The sequence below is a fragment of the Otolemur garnettii genome, unplaced genomic scaffold (genome assembly GCF_000181295.1).
Source record: "Otolemur garnettii isolate 467f Iridium unplaced genomic scaffold, OtoGar3 scaffold00305, whole genome shotgun sequence".
In the NCBI taxonomy this organism is placed as follows: domain Eukaryota; kingdom Metazoa; phylum Chordata; class Mammalia; order Primates; family Galagidae; genus Otolemur; species Otolemur garnettii.
Genome location: NW_003852700.1, coordinates 630219 through 647509, shown reverse-complemented (window position 1 = coordinate 647509; position 17291 = coordinate 630219). Strand labels below are relative to the sequence as shown.

Genomic DNA, 17291 nt, shown 5'->3' with positions numbered 1-17291 from the left:
GGCAAGGGACTTGAAGAGAAACTTCTCTGAAGAAGACAGGCACATGGCCTACAGACACATGAAAAAATGCTCATCATTCTTAATCATCAGAGAAATGCAAATCAAAACCACTTTGAGATATCATCTAACTCCAATAAGATTAACCCACATCACAAAACCCCAAAACTATAGTTGTTGGTGTGGATGTGGAGAAAAGGGAACACTTCTACATTGCTGGTGGGAATGCAAACTAATACATTCCTTTTGGAAAGATGTTTGGAGGACACTTAGAGATCTAAAAATAGACCTGCCCAGCTATTTTTTGATTATAGTTGTCATTGTTGTTTGGCAGGCCAGGCTAGGTTCGAACCCACCACCTTCAGTATCTGTGTCTGGCTCCCTAGCTGCTGACCTACAGGCGCTGAGCCAGGGAATGATTTCTTGAAGTTTTTAAGTGCCTATTTGAGCAGTCTCATTTTTTGTTGGGAAGGTTTCTGTTCATCCTGAATATGTATCAACAAAAACAAGGTGCGATTTATAACCTCACTGTGCCTTTTTGATTTCACTAAATTCAAACTCCCAGTATTCTCGAGGATAGTTGGCCCTTAATCTGGCTCCCAACCATCTCAGGCCCATAGCTGTATTTACTCCAGCACATACAGAACACCTGGAGGTTACATCATGTAAAAGTTTGTGCAGGTGGGGTTTCTGGAGTCTGGGTCTTAACAGCTCAGCCATTTTCCACTCTCTAAATGGTGAATGACGCTTCGGCCCAAGGTGGAGGGTAGACATACCCAGTTGCCAGGCAGGGTCCCAAACCCTTTGTTATCTTTTGTGTCCCCCTGTTTCTGACAATACTCCTCCTCTTCTTTAGTGTAGATAGGGTGGTCAGGTACAAAGGGGGCGGGGGTCATGACCAGGAAATCTGAGGTCCCCACCACTTTTTAGGCTACTTTTTGTACCACTTGGTCAGCCACCTGGTTTCTCTCTGCTTCGAAGGAACTTCCTCTTTAGTGGCCTTTGCAATGAATAATGGGGGCACTTTTTGGTAACTATATGGCTTGCTAGGATTTCCTCTTTATTTTCAATTTCTTTCTTTTATTTTTTTTCAGACAGATTCTCATTTTACCACCCTTGGTAGAGTGTTGTGGCATCACAGCACACAACAACCTCCAACTCCTTGCTTAGGCAATTCTCTTGCCTCACTCTCCTGAGTAGCTGGGAGTACAGGTGCCTGCCACAATGCCTGGCTATTTATTTTTGTTACAATTTGACTGGGTCCGGGTTGGAACCTGCCACCCTTGGTATATGGAGCTGGCACCCTACCCACTGAGCCACGGGCATTGCCCTAATTTCTTTTTTTTTTTTTTATTAAGTCATAAACACATGAATCATGTATACATTAATGTATTTATGGGGTACAATGTGCTGGTTTTAAATGCAATTTGGAATGCTTATATAGAACTAGTTAATATATTCTTTACCTCATTTACTTAATTATTGTCTTAGACATTTATACTCTATACTTAATAGATTAGACATCTATCCTTGCAATATGCAACATAGGTGTATTCATGCCATTTAACCTCCCTCCATCAAACTCTCCCCTCCTATCCTCCTTCTCTTTCCTCCTTCATCCTGGGCTATAGTTGTGATTTATCTTTCATATGAAAGTGGGAGTTATTGTAAATTGCTTTCATAATAGTACTGAGTAAATTGGATACTTTTTCTTACATTCTTGAGATAATTTACTAAGTAGGATATGTTGTATCTCCATCCATGTAAATGTAAAAGAGGTGAACGCTCCACCTTTATTAAGGATGCATAACATAATATACATATACCACCCTTTACTAATTCATTCATGGATTGATGGGCACTTGGGCTTCTTCTTTGACTTGGCTATTATGAATTGAGCTGCAATGAACAATCTGGTGCAAATATCTTTGTTGAAAGTGATTTTTAGTCTTTTGGATATACACCTAGTAGAAGAATTGCAGGATCAAACAGCAGGTCTACTTTTAGATATCTGACTGTTCTTTAAACATCTTTCCAAAAAAAAAAAAAAAAAATGTGTTAGGTTGCATTACCCACCAGCAGTGCAGAAGTGTTCCCTTTTCTCTGCATCCATGCCAACAACTGTAGTTTTCAGATTTTTTGTTTTCATTTTTTAGCCAGGGTTGGGTTTGAACCTGCCACCTGCAGCATATGGGGCCGGTGCCCGACTCCTTTGAGCCACAGGTGGTGCCCTAATTTTTTTTTTTCCTAGTTTTGGGATTTTGTTATGTGGGCTATGCTTACTGAAGTTAGATGATATCTCAAAGTAGTTTTGATTTGCATTTCTCTGATGATTAAAGATGAGTATTTTTTCGTATGTCTTTAGGCTATGCGCTTATCTTCTTCAGAGAAGCTTTTGTTCAAGTCCCTTGCTCACAATGAAATGGGATCACTTGTTCTTTTCTTTTACTAAGTTTGAGTTCTCTGTGGATTCTGGTTATCAAACCATTTTCAGAAACATAAACTGCAAATATCCTCTCCCATTCTGTGAGCTGTCTGCTTGCTTTACTTACTGTATTCTTGGCTGTGCAGAAGCTTTTTAGTTTGGTCAGATCCCAGTAATGTATTTTTGCTTTTGCTTCAATTGCATGGGGGTCCTCCTCATAAAGTAATCTCTCAGGCAATTTCTTCAAGTGTTTCCCCTGTACTCTCTCCAAGAATCTATAGTTTTGTGTCTTAAGATTAAATCTTTTATCCAGTGAGAGTCAATGTTTGTTAATGGTGAAAGGTGTAGGTCCAGTTTCAGTCTTCTACAGGTCACCAGCCAGTTCACCCAGCACCATTTGTTAGGTAATCTTCCCCCAACTTATATTTTTGACAAGCTTATCAAAGATCAAATGATGATAAGTGTCTTGGTTCATCTCTTGGTTCTCTATTCTGTTCCATACATTTACCTCTCCATTTTTGTGCCAATACCATGCTGTTTTGATCACTATAGATTTATAGTATTGTCTGAAGTCTGGTAGCATGATTCCTCCTGATTTGTTTTTATCTCTGAGTGATGTCGTGGCTATTTGAGTTTTTTTCTGGTTTCATATAAAATGAAGGATTATTTTTTTTTCCAGATTTGTAAAGTATGACAGTGGTGCTTAAATAGGGATTGCATTAAATTTATTGCTTTGGGTAATATGTACATTTTAACAATGTTGCTTCTTCCCAGCCATGAGCATGGTATTTCCATCTGTTAACATCTTCAGCTATTTCTTTTCTTGGAGTTTCATAGTTCTCTTTATAGAGATCTTTCAGATCCTTTGTTAGGTAAGTTCCCAAATATTTCATGTTCTTTGGCACTGCTGTAAATGGAAGAGTCCTTGACTGTTTTTCAGCTTGACTATTGTCTATATATATAAAAGCTACTACGATTTGTGAGTATTGATTTTGTATCCTGAGATTGTACTGTATTATTTGATTACTTCTAAGAGTTTTGTAGTTGAGTCCCTGGTGTTTTCTAGGTATATAATTATATCATCTGTTTGATCTCCTCTGACCCTATTTGGATACACTTGATCACCTTCTCTTGCCTGATTGCAATGGCTAAGACTTCCATTACAATGTGAAAAAGCGGCTCAGCACCTGTGGCTCAAGTGGCTAAGGCACAAGCCACATACACCTAAGGTGGTGGGTTCGAATCCCCAGCCCGGGCTGCCAAACAAACAATGACGGCTGCAACCAAAAAATAGCCGGGCATTGTGGCGGGTGCCTGTAGTCCCAGCTACTTGGGAGGCTGAGGCAAGAGACTTGCTTGAGCCCAGGAGTTGGAGGTTGCTGTGAGCTGTGATGCCATGGCACTCTACCCAGAGGGGATAGCTTGAGGCTCCGTCTCAAAAAAAAAAAAAAAAAAGCAATGTGAATAAACAGTAGAGACAATGGACATCCTTTTTTGGTTCCTGATCTGAGTGGAAACGTTTTCAATTTTATTCCCTTTAATATGATAATGGCTGTTAGTTTGCTGTTGATGGCCTGTATCAGTTGAAGAAATGTCCCTTCTATGCCTATTTTCTAAGTGTTCTGATCATGAAAGATTGTGAGATATTATCAAATGCTTTTTCTGCATCAATTGAGAGAATCATATGGTCTTTGTTTTTTATTTTGTTTATGTTTTGTATTATATTCATAGATTTACATACATTGAACCAACCTTGAGACCCTGACGTAAAACCTACTTGGTCATGGTGTATAGTTATTTTGATGTGTTGCTGGATTTTGTTTGCTAGGATATTATTGAATACTTTTGCATTTATCTATATTCATTAAAGATAATGGTCTATAATTTTGCTTTCTTGTTGGGTCTTTTCCTGGTTTGAAGATCAGGGTGATATTTTCTTCACCTGGTCTCAGGGAACCAACCTTGAGACCCTGACATAAAACCCACTTGGTCATGGTGTATAGTTGTCTTGATGTGTTGCTGGATATTTTTTGCTAGGATATTATTGAATACTTTTGCATTTCATCTATATTCATTGAAGATAATGGTCTATAATTTTGTTTTCTTGTTGGGTCTTTTCCTGGTTTGGGGATCATGGTGATATTTTCTTCATAGAATGTGTTGGGAAATATTCCTTCTTTTTTGATGTTTTGGAAAAGGTTAAGTAACTCTATAAAATTTTGGTAGAATTAATGTGAAGTCATATGACCCTGTAATTTTCCTTTTTGGGAGAGTTCATATAGTTAATGCTATTTCAGTACTTGATATAGATCTGATCAATATTTCCAATTCTTTCTGGATAATTCTAGGAAGGTGACATGTTCTAGACAAGTATTGTTCTATTTCTTTCAGATTTTCATAATTCTGAGAAAACAGTTTATTGTAGTATTCATTAATGATTTTTTGGATATCTCATGTGTCTGTTCTTATTTCGCCTTTATCATTTCTGATTAATGATATTATGGATTTTACTTTTCTATTTGTGGTTAGGTTAGCCAAAGGTTCATCAATTTTATTAAACTTTCCAAAAAAACAACTTTTACATTCATCGACTTTTTGAATAATTCTTTTGTTTTCAATTTCATTTCATTCTGCTCCAATTTTGGTTATTTCTTTTCTTGTGCTTGGTTTGGGGTTGGAATGCTCTTCCTTTTCTAGTATCTTGAGGTGTCCCACTAGGTTGTTGACTTCCTCTCTTTCTGTTCTCTTGAGGAAGGCTTGCAACACTCTAACTTTCCCTCTTAGGACTACCTTCACAGTATCCCACAGGTTCAGGTAATTTGTGTCTTCATTATCAGTTCGCCCCCGAAATTTGGAAATTTCTTTTTAAATCTCATCTATGACCCAGCTATCATTCAGCATAAGGTTACTTAGTTTCCATGTCTTTGTATAAATATGCAAATTCCTGTTATTGCTGAGTTTGACTTTTATTCCATAATAGTCCAAGAAAATACAAGGAATAATTTCCATTCTTTTAAATTTTCTGAGGTTAGACTTGTGACCTAAGATGTGATGAATTTTAGAGGATGTTGCATGGGCTGGTTAGAAAAATGTATATTGAGTTTTGTTAAGATAAAATGTTTGATAGATGTGTGTTAAATCCAATTTTTGTATGGTCAAGTTTATATCCAAAATTTCTCTGCTTAATTTCTTATTGGAAGATCTATCCAACACTGCCAAAAGGGTGTTAAAATCTCCCACTATTATGGCACTGGAAGGTATCAAATTGTTCATATCTGTTAGGGTCTTCCTTATAAATTGAGGAGCATTCTGGTTCGGCGCATAAATGTTAATAATTGAAATCTCATTGGGCAGAGCCTATGGCTCAAATGAGTAGGGTGCTGGCCCCATATGCCAGAGTTGGTGGGTTCAAACCCAGCCCCAGCCAAAAACTGCAAGAAAAAGAAATAATAATAGTTGAAATCTCATCATTTCCCTTAACAAATATGAAGTGATCATCCTTATCTTTCCTTACTTTTGTTGGTTTAAGGCGTATTGTATCTATGAATAAAATTGCAACTCCTGCTTTTTTCTGATATCCATTTCCCTGTATTATAAATGTTCATTTCTTCACCCCGAGTCTATATTTATCCTTTAAGGCTGTGAGTTCCCAACCTTCCTAATGCTGCAACCTTTGAATTCAGTTCCTCGTGTTGTGGTGTCCCCCAACCATAAAATTATTTTCAATGCTACTTCATAACCATAATTTTGCTACTGGTATCCTGAGACCATTGGTAAACACATGTTTCTGATGATCTTAGGAAATGACCAAAGGAGTCGTGACCCATAGATTCAGAACCACTGCTTTAAGGTAAGATGAGATATTTGTATGCAGCAGATATCTGGCCTGAGTTTTGTATCCAGTTAGCCAAACTGTGCCTCTTTGAAGGACAATTTAAGCCATTCACATTAATTGAGAATATTGATAAGCCTGATAGTACTATGGGTGTCACGTTTTTCAAAAGTGCAGGGGAAGTTTGTAACCATTTCGCCACTGTGGAGGTTGGGTTTGATCAAAAATTTCTGAGTGAGTTTACTCTGGTGGTAGAGCATTGTGCTGGTCATTGTGGAAGATGGGTTTGATAATATCCTAGAGAGCTGGTTTAGTTATAGTAAATTTCTTCAACATGTGTATGTCATTAATGTTTTTGAATTCTCCATCATCAATGAAACTCAGTTTAACTGGATACAGGATTCTGGGCTGAAAATTATTTTGTATTAGGTAATTGAAGGTCAGTGACCATCTTGTTAGGGCTTGAAAAGCAAAGAGACCTGCAGTCATTCTAATATTCTTCCCCTTGTAGGTTATGATTTTCTTATGTCTGGTTGCTTGCAGAATTTTCTCCTTCATATTAACTTTGGCAAAGTTAATTACAATGTGTCTAGGAGATGGTTTATTTGGATTGAGTCATGCTGGGATTCTGAAACTGTCTGATATCTAAATTTCAGTACCACTTGCCATGCTTGGGAAGTTCTCCTCAATTATATCTTGGAGTAGAGCATCTGTGCCTTTTGGAACATCATCTTCTCCTTCAGAAATTCCAATAAGGTGAATGTTTGCTCTTTTGGAGTGGTCCCACAACTCTCTTAGGGAATGATCCATTTTTGTTCTCCATGTCTTTTCCTCGTTGAGTGTTTGAGAGTGTTCAAAAGCTCTGTCTTCAATGTCAGAGATCCTTTCTTCTGCCTGCTCCATTCTGTTACTGAGGGAGTCTACTATATTTCTCAGATCGTTGAGGACTGCAAATTCTTGTCTCAATGTGTCAAAAACTTTGATGATTGTGTCTTTGAATTCCTTGAATTCTTGAGACAACTTTTGAATTACTCCTTGAATTTCTAATTCCAACTATACTTCCATTCCTTTCATCTTATTTGCCATCCAAATTCTGAACTCAATTTCTGACATCTCAGCCATTTATTTATGAATGGGATCTTCTGTTATATCTCCGTTATTGTTCCTTGGGGGAGTTGGTGTACTCTGATTATTCATGTTGTCAGAGTTTTTCTGCTGATTCTACCCCATAATTTTTTTCACCATTTAGCTAGAGAAGCTGGTAAGGTGAAGTTGGATTGAGGGTTCTTGGATTTGTAATTAATCAGCCCTTTAACAAAGAACTGGGAATGGTGATTGTGGCTTTTCCCCTATAGCCTTGCAAAGTCCCATTGAGTATTACAGTCTGAGACTCTGGGGAACTGCTTGGTGTGATGGGCCTAGGTGGTTGTGTCTTGTATTTAGCTAGTCTCTGTCCAATTCTAGTGAATCAGTGGCTTTGGGCTGAAATCTCAGGTGTGGAGAAATATAAGCAACTGAGATGTTCCACTCCCCACAGGCAATAACTGGAAGAGGAGAATCCAATCCTCCCACAACAACACAACCAGGGAACAACCTTGGAGGGTCCATGGTGATCGGCCCAGGTGAAGAGTTCCCAACCAATTGTCCCAGTCAGCTCAAAAGCAGATCAAGTAGGAAAGTTCAAAAGTTCCCCAGCAATTAGACAGTGGGGGACCACTGGCAGCTCAAGTGGAACTCACTCTGGTGCACCATGAAGTCAGAAAGACCTGCCCAGAAAAGAGTTAGTCCAGTGGGTCTGGTGCCTCCTTCCCTATCTTGTACTTCTGTCACACCCAGGCATTGGTAACCCCATGGGGCTGTGGCCCAGTTCCCTCCAATGAGCAAATGTGCTTGGGATTTGGGCCTGCCAAAGTCAGAGGAAATTCAATGCCTCATCGGCCAGGCTGCCACACTCTGCCCAGCCAGCTAGGGCAGCTGAAGCCTGACTACCTTGGGTACTCAATGGAAACTGGGGAGTGCTCCACCTAAGCTCGTTCCAAATGTTTATGTCCCTCAGAGACTGTGCCTCTCCTCCAGTGACTGCTCCTCTAGTGTCCCTGCAGTGCAAGGTCTGGGTCCCTCTGGCAGTCCGTAGAATTGGGGTGGTGTCTTTCCAAAATATCATCCTGGTGGGGATTCTGCTGATAGAACTTCATAAGAAATAACACATTGTGGTTTCTCAACTTCTGTTGTAATCATTGTGGTAAAACCATACTGTAAAAAATCCTCACTATATTCTCTTTTCTTAACATTATTCTCTACACAATCCATTATCATGGGATGGTTTGCAAATGAAAATAATATATAACAATATCTTTAATAATACAAAAGATGATACATGACATAGTTCACTCAATATAGTTCATTAAAGTTTCATATGATTTATCATTTTGTTTTTTTTTTTTACATACCTATTACTATCACAAGGAGGCAGTATTCTCATCAACCCCAGCTGAATATAAAAAGATCGACCAGCATCCAGATTAAGTTCCTATAGCACAGATAAATTTTTGGCAGTAGTTGATGATTTTACAGTACATGATTTTATATTTACCCAGTAATTATAATTCATAAAGTGTCATTTTACCTCCAATACTGCTGCTTTCAACACAGTAGCTGCTTTTAACAGAGTAGCTGCTTTCTGCACAGCAGATGCTCTCTACACAGTGGTTGCCCTCTACATATGCATGACTGGTTCACATCAGCCTTATCACATACACCTGTATTTGTCTGGGATGTATGTGATGGGGTTGGTGAGATTATATCATCACATGGGTTCTCGTATATGAGACCATGGGAAATGTGTGTTTTCCAACATACTTAGATGACCCTGGGAAAGGATCATTCAACCCCCAAAGGGGTTGCAACACACAGGTTGAGAATTGCTGCCCTAAAAGAACTAAAACACATTGAAGAATTAACTGAAAAAGAGATGTTCTAAAGTATTAAAGAAACCTCACTCATACATTTAATAATTTTAAATACTGCTCTATATCTTAACAGGGTTAGTTTGTCAATTTACTCCAAATGTAGGAATTATAGAATGGATATTTTTAGGCCATCACCCCAAGAAATAACTGTACACTAAAACTGTTCAAAGATTCTCCTAATTCATCAAGATCATATACACTGCAAACAATTAAGCAGTTATGACCCCCAAGTAATCATCCCAGGCCTCGACAAAGACAGCTTTCTGACTGCCTAGATCCACAATGAATTACTGCAGATGGCCTTTATAGAATTTGCAGATGAACTCAAATACCATACCCCATGGTTAAAACATTTACTTGGTTTAAAACTGCCTCCTGTCCCTCTTTTTTTTTTTTTTTCATAAGAGTCTCAAGCTGTCACACTTGGTAGAGTTCAGTGGCATCTTAACTCACAGTAACTTCTAACTCTTGGGATTGAATTAAACTCTTCCCTCAGTTTTTCTATTATTAGTAGAGTCGGGGTCTTGCTTTTGCTTAGACTAGTCTCAAACTTCTGAGCTCAAGCTATCCACCCACCTTGACCTCTCAGAGTGCTAGGATTATAGGGCATGGTGGCTCACTATTAAGCACAAGAGTTTGAAACCAGCCTAAGCAAAAGCGAGACCACATCTCTACTAATAATAGAAAAACTGAGGCAAGAGGATCACTTGAGTCCAAGAGTTGGAAGTTACTGTGAGCTATGATGCCATTGCACTCTACCCAGAGCCACAGCTTAAGACTCTATCTTAAAATAAATAAATAAATAAATCTGGGCTTCTTGGCTCATGCCTATCCCTCCTTTTAACATAGTGGCTCTCAAGCTTCCTAATGCTGCAAGGTATTTTCATTGTTAAAAAGGGGTCTTAACCCACAGGTTAAGAACAGCTGTTTTAACAACTTTACCCTAAGCCTATCTAAAGAGCACTCATTGTCTTTACTGATGGTTCAGGGAGGTCAGAAAAAGGAACAGTGACTTGGAAAGAAAAAGTCAAATCGAAACACCTTATAACTGAAGGACATTCATACACTCAAAGAGCAGATTTAGCAGCTCCTCTTGTAGCATTAAAAACATTTTCTAAGCCACTAAACCCAGTCGCTGTCTCCACCTATGTCATGCAGACAATGCAAGTCATCACTGATGCTCTTGCACACCAACATCACAATGAAAATTTATTAAAATTATTCCTTTCCTTGTAGGTCTTATGCAATCCACAAAAAACAAAAACAAAAACAAAAAACAAAAAAACTATACTTTTCATCCATGTTCCTTCTCATTTTAATCTCTCAGGTACTATCTCAGAAGGCAACACCATAGTAGACTCTTTAGTAATGTTTAACTCCACTCTGTCTACTACCATCCATTCACATCAATATTTCCATTAAGTATCCAGAGCTTGTTTGCTTATTTCCATCACTCATTCCTGCCCACCCTTAATGACAGTAAATATTCATTCCTCTCCTAATGTCAGTGAATCCCCAAGGTCTCCAAGTAAATTCCTTATGGTAGTTGGATGTCACCCATTACCCAGCCTTTGGTAAAGTCAAATATGTTCATGTTTGCTGATACTTATTCAGGAATGCTTCAGGCAGTTTGTCAAACAAGGGAAACTACAAAACATGTTAAATGTCATTTATTTTCCATGATATTAGTCCTCGGTCTTCCCCAACAATTAAAAACAGAAAATGGAGGGTGGCGCCTGTGGCTCAGTGAGTAGGGTGCAGGCCCCATATACCAAGGGTGGCAGGTTCAAATCCTGCCCCAGCAACCTGCAACAAAAAATAGCCAGGTGTTGTTGCAGGCACCTATAGTCCCAGCTACTTGGGAGGCTGAGACAAGAAAATTGCCTAAGCCCAGGAGTTGGAGGTTGCTGTGAGTTGTGACACCATGACACTCTACCGAGGGCAATAAAGTGAGACTCTGTCTCTAAAAAAAAAAAAAATTGAAAATGGATCTACTATTCCTTGCACTGTTTTGCTCTATTTTGTCAGCAATGGAATATTAAACACACTACTGGCATGGGCAGGCTCTTTTTGAATGTGTTCACAGAATGTTAAAAAATCACTTACAGAAATAAAAGGGGGAAAGTATGAAGGATGAGCTTGCTTCACAGGAACAATTACACAAGATATTATTTACTTCTAATTTTTTTTTTTTTTTTGAGACAGAGTCTCACTATATCACCCTTGGTTGAATGCTGTGGCATTACAGCTCATAGTAATCTCAAACTCTTAGGCTTAAGTGATTCTCTGGCCTCAGCTTCCTAAGTAGCTGGGACTACAGGGGCCTGCCACAATGCCCACCTATTTTTTTGTTGTAGTTGTCACTGTTGTTTAGCAAGTCTGGGCCATGTTAAAACCCACCAACCCCAGTGTATGTGGCCTCACCCAAGCTTCTGAGCTACAGGTACTGAGCCAACCCCTAATTTTTTAAATTGCTCCAAACATGGCTCTCTGCCACTGAAAGACATTTTACCTCCTAGAAAAAAAACTCCAAGCCTCTAGTGTTATATAAAGGACCTCTTGGAAATCCTAAATGATTAGGACCTTCCAAACTTTTGGTATTCGGGTAAGATGATGCTGCTATTTTATCACCAACTGAACTTTTTTGATTCCAGCACATCTGGTAAAGCCTTGTCATAAGTTGGCAACTGATAGAAGGGAGAATCCAGTTCCAGAGATGGAAAATCTCTACCTGGTGACTGCCCAAGCAGAGAACTCACCCCTAGAACAAAATCTGACCCAGAAATACCAATCCCAGACAAAGTATTTGAATGTAAGCCGGTTAGATCTACCTCATGTTTATTTCCTCTGACAGAGAGCTGAAGGCTAACCCTCATAAGCCCTAACTTCTCTCCAAGATACATCAGCAGAATGATTCAAACAACTGTGAGATGATGCACAAAGAAACTTTGGGTAACTTAAACAATATGGCTAATTGGCTTAATGCCAGAACTGATTTTGATCTCTATTGCTTTTACTATTATTACATTTTTGTGTTTTCTTGCAGGACTCATTTTATACCTGAAGAAATAAATGATAAAAGAGGTATTTAAAAATTAAAGTGCTTTACCCAAATCTTCGATGCCCACACACTAATTAGGTTGCCTATCAGGTCCACTAAAGTTTTGCCATGTAAACAAGTTCCACTTTGATCAGAAGAAATTGAATTGAATTGTCCTTAACAAACTGGGCAGTTATGTTACTCTATCATAACACAAGTTATGAGGTAGAATCTATTGGAACTTTATGTGCATCTGTATATAAGTGTATATGTTGTTGCCTATCTTTTTTTGGAGTCACTTATAAATTAGAGAGCATTCATGCATTAGTATATCTAACAAATGCAAATGCTTTTCTAGTCCATGTGAATTAATTATCTTTGGTAAATGAACAGGGTTATTAAAAAGTATTATTACTTAAATAGAGCAAAAATGTTTTCAAATCATCCATAGATATTTTTGCTTATATTTTACTATACATTTTTATGTTCTTAAAGTATTAAGGTTTGACATAAAGGTACAATTATTATTGTGTCCAGGAGTTCTACAAAGAACACATTGCCAAGCAAATTAAATCTAAAGAGGATTCCTTTTATTGGAAGAGCTGGCCAGCAACTGCCTCAGTGTCCCAACATGAGGTTTCTGAGAGCAGCCCCAAGTGCTTAAGGGGTTGAGTTTTTAAGGCTTGGTTTGTATCCTCGTTGGCATGCAGGCTGTCCAGGTGTATCTGGTAGGGTAACAAATGAGCATTGTACAGAGGCAGAATTTCATGGTCAATTAGCCATACATTTTTTTGTTTTAATATTTTCCGCTAGTACATCATAATTTCAGTACTTTCCCCCTATACATCTTACTTTCAGCACTTTCCCTACCTGGTATTGTTCAAAAGCCAGTCCAGGAATAGTTGTTACCTCCTGGTCTGTTTCCCAAGCAGTTAGCCAAGCAAGAAACTTGGAATGAACTAGAAGCAAGAAATTAATTAATATCTTCCATCTATCTTGGGACTGAATTAGACTTATTTCATTTTTTTGAAAGCTGGAAGTCTGGAAATTTGTTAGGAATTAACTGGTATTTTTCCATTATAACTCAGGCCTGATACCTTTCTGTCTTAGCCCAGGCCCACTAGGCCTAAAAACTCCACTGGTTCTAGGATCATAAATTAAATCATTAATTTTATCTTGAACATGGGTTGCTTGTTAGTCGTGATGTTTTGAATTATCTGTCTATTTTAGTGGTGCAGATACATAAATTACATCTTTTTCCTCTTATTTTATAGTTGAATGAAGAGAAGTTCTGCAAGGCATTTCCTCAGGCTTCAGCCATGCATGGACCAGCCAGCTTCCACTTGATGTATGGAGCAGAACATGTTGACCATGTTAAAAGTCACTTGTGCTTTCTATGGGGTAGTGAAGTTCTGTTTAGTTAGCTGTGAGGAATTTTGGTGAGGGTTTCTTCTATCTTTGCTGTATTAAATAGAACATGTTTAATTATTACTAACAGAGATGAAATCAAGGTTGGGTTTAGTGTAAGAGAATGAAACTATTTAGCAGTTACTTACAACCATTTATGAGTTCTGAATTTTGAGGCTAAGGTTGACCTAATGGGAACATTAGTATTCTTATTTATAAACTTAGCACAGTTTTTAAGATAATACATAGTTTGAAGAGTCTCTACAGAACTGATTTAAAGTTTTGGATAATTCAAGTGAATATTCTTCAATATCAGTTGGGTGTGGGGCAACTTATGAGGCCATGTTACAGTTCCGTTATTTTACTGGGACATTCTCATTCAGGTTCCAATTTTTCCTGAGGTATTTATATAGAAATAGCAGATAACATTTAATACTGCACAAATTTTCTAGTGTGGCCAATAAGCAATCCTTGTTGAGTTTCAAGGTTTCAGAGGAAATATGACTACATATATAATTCTATACCCTTTGGCTAGTTTCTTGATTTCATTTAACAGATCACTTTAGTAAAACAGTTATCTTTCATTTTATGAGCTGACATTACACACAAGGTTGGGATTTAATAAAGGTGGGACACAGCTTCTTTTCTCCTTGAACCACTTTTTTTCTCTCCAGTTTCTCTTTTTACTAAAGAAAAATTATAGCAGAACTAACTTAGTTGCTAAAATAAACTAGTTCTTCAGTATACTGGGACAGATTATTTGCATAAAGTGCAGTAAGGATAAGTATTAGCTATCTAGTCTTTTTTTTTTTCTTAAATTGACTTTGCTGGAAACTTTTATAAGGCATTTCAGGTTAGATTTGAGAGACTTTCATGAGCACAGGTTTCATCTGTGCCATTAGATATCTGTATGCATTGGGTAAATTCCTCTTCTTTTCAGGTCCAAGCACATTTTGGTTCCTGGACCTGTTAGAAAGTGACCTTTGTTACTTATCACAGATCAGGAAACACTACCAATGGGTATCTGGCCAGATTTCCAAAGGGCTTTCTTGGTCTTATAAAATCAAGCTTAATTCTTTAACAACACCTACACACTTCTAGAAATGCTATTCCAGCTAAAGCCTTGTTAAAATAACCAGTTCCTTTATTATGTCCTACACAACAAAACAGATTCTTATTGAACTTATGCAAATAATTTTATTGTTAAAAATTTTAAATGGCTTTTAAATTCTGGAGAAATCAAAGACAGAGAAAAAAATGAATGTTTCAAATTCTGAAAGTTACAAATAGTAACTTTGCTTCAGACATTGCTGAAAGTTACAAATAGTTGAAGAGACAGAAAATGGTTTTCTTGACTTCTGGAAAACAGAACACAGAATAAGTAATATTTTAAAGAAAAAGCCATAACAAATTAACTAAGTTTCATGGAATTGATTTCTGTTTGGTTTGAAGCTAAATGATTTAATTTCACTGTCAATTTTGAAGCTTAGCTTAGCAGGATATAGAATTCTGGGCTGCAAATTGTTCTGTTTAAGTAGATTAAAGGTAGATGACCATTGTCTTCTTGCTTGAAAAGTTTCATTAGAGAAAGAAGTTTCATTAGAGAAGTCTGCAGTCACCCTGATGAATTTGCCCCTGTAGTTCAACTGGCATTTACTCCTGGCATCTTGAAGAATGTTTTCTTGTGTCTTGACTTTGGACAGCTTTATCACAATGTGTCTTGGAGAAGCTCTGTTAGAATTGAGGCGACCTGGGGTCCGATATACCTCTGAAAGGAATGTGTCAGAATCTTTGGCGATATTTGGGAAATTTTCATCTATAATATTCTCTAGTATGGCTTCCATTTTCCTGGGACATTCTTCTTCCCCTTCTGGGATACCTATAACTCATATGTTTGAACACTTCATAAAGTCCCACAATTCTGTCAGTGAACGTTCTGCTTTCTCTGTCTTCTTTTCTGCCTCTTTAATTATCTGAGTTATCTCAAAATCTTTGTCCCCTACTTCTGAGATTATTTCTTCTGCATGGTCTAATCTGTTGTTGATACATTGTTTGCATCTTTAAGTTTCATAATTGACTGCTTCAGTTCCTTCAGCTCTGCTATATCCTTTCTATATTCTTCATATGGTTTATCTCTAATTTGATTCTGTTTTTTTATTTCCTTTTGGTTATTTTCCACTTTATCAGCAGTTTCCTTCATTGTTACCATCATTTCCTTTGTTTTCATCATCTGTATTGTAAATTTCCTTTCTGTCATTTCTAACATTTCTTTATAGGTAGAATCCTCTGCAGTAGCTACCTCACAGTGCCTGGCCGGCAGGGGAGGCTGGTTGCTCTGGACGGTTTTTTGATGTTGCCAGGATTTTCCTGCTGATTCTTCCTCATGAGTGTCTTCTTTTATCTGTTTCTTTGCCCTAATTATCCTTCTACTTCTTCTTGACCTTTAAGTTACCGTGCCTCTGGAATAGCGTTTCTATGAGTCCTTTTAGTACCAGACCAAAAGGATGAGAAGATTGAGGAGCAAGAGTGCTCAGTCCAAAAAAAACCAAAACAGCTCGCACATAAGGCCTTTCCAGTTTGCAATCTCACTGCTGCCATACTTATAGCTGCCAGCGGAATTAGACCTAACAAACAAACACAACCACTTGCCAGTTCTCCACTGTTTTTGACCTCCTCCTGGGGTCCAGAAGTCTCTTGCTGACTCCCTCTTTCCCCAAAGGGATATTTCTGGGTAGATCTCACCAGCCAGAGATGCCTGGAGTCTTCTCTCCCCAGTCTTACTATGCCCAGTTGCAAGGAAGCTGTTACTCAGATGCTATCTTGCTCCTCCCCCAAACAAAACAGATTCTTAATGAACTTATGCAAATAATTGTATTGTTAAAAATTTAAGAATACTTACAAATGGCTTTTAAATTCTGGAGAAATCAAAGACAGAGAAAAAAATGAATGTTTCAAATTCTGTTTATAACAGACACTGCTGAAAGTTATAAATAGTTGAAGAGACAGAAAATGGTTTTCTTGACTTCTAGAAAACAGAACACAGAGAATCAATATTTTAAATAAAAAGCCATAACAAATTAACTCAGTTTTGTGTAATTGATTTCTGTTTGGTCTGAAGCTAAGTTAGTGATACTCATGGACATGTTAATTTTTAAGTTAAAGTTCTGGAAATTTGCTTTTAGTTCAAAGGTATTTAATTTTTCAAGGATGTTAGAAAATTGTATTCAGGAGAATTCATGAGTTTCTCTGAAAATTTTTTTGAAGGATAAACTTTAGACTCATTTACAAAAGATATTTTTTGAGATGAGCTAAAATTATTCCTGGTAATATATACTAAGACACACCAATATTTTATAATATTGGAATATACATATAAGTAAAATGAACTAACATTTTATATTTGACAATGTTTCCTATAGGGTTTTAATATACCAAATAAGCTTAATATGTCTTTCCTTTTTTTTTATTAAATCATAACAGTGTACATTAATACTATCATAGAGTACAGTGTACTGTTTCTGTATACAATTTGAAATACTTTCATCCAACTGGTTAACATAGCCTTCATGTCTTTTTGTTAGTTATTGTGTTAAGACATTTATATTCTACATTTAGAGAGAT

The 17291-nt window shown here is 37.4% G+C and overlaps 1 protein-coding gene across 1 annotated transcript in view; it reads left to right on the top strand.

Annotated features, from left to right (window-relative positions):
• The window catches only part of LOC100955839 (zinc finger protein 91-like), a gene marked incomplete at its 5' end in the record, with an annotated part of 151410 nt that overhangs the window by 30547 nt on the left and 103572 nt on the right, over positions 1–17291 (top strand). The window lies entirely within an intron of this gene.